Consider the following 672-nt stretch of genomic DNA (forward strand, 5'->3'; position numbering starts at 1 on the left):
CTTTGTTGTCCTTGTTTTTAGCTGGATTTATCTTCCTGTAAAATGTTTTTTGTAGTACACTGAGAGTCAAATTGTATACTTGGCCAACACAGCTCCTTATTCTGATATATGGGTGGGGTACTGTCTTGTGTATATTTAGAATCATTTCTGAAAATAGAAAAATTGCATATATTAGCACACAAGGCAAATATTACCACAAAGTATATTTTATTTCAGGCCAATTTCATATGAAGCAAGATATAATGTAACAGAATTTATCGTTCTAAAACACATGCACATATCTATCAAAAAAAATGAACGGATCATTACTGAATATAAATTCATTTCATGTGCATTTAGAAAACTCTAAATACAAAATCCTTTAACTTGTGTGATTAGTTCTACTGCTACAATGACAGTCAACAGCTAATATGCTCTGAAAATTACACACTATGTAAGCATAAAATCAGGTTTGTGTGACAAAATCCGTCATTGCATCAAAATGAAAACTCTGTAGCCGTGCAATACAAGCACTGTAGTGTACCACTCATTTTAGTTGCATTGTTCTCACCAACACTGTTTGTCCATCTTAAATCCATCATCAACACATGATTTAATGATCAATAAAATCAAAACTAAAAGAGGTTTTTTCACACAGAATAAAAAAAATTGTTCATGTTCTCTGATCTAACC

The sequence above is a fragment of the Morone saxatilis genome, unplaced genomic scaffold (genome assembly GCF_004916995.1).
Source record: "Morone saxatilis isolate NCDOM2014 unplaced genomic scaffold, NCSU_SB_2.0 Contig8, whole genome shotgun sequence".
Classification (NCBI taxonomy): Eukaryota; Metazoa; Chordata; class Actinopteri; family Moronidae; genus Morone; species Morone saxatilis.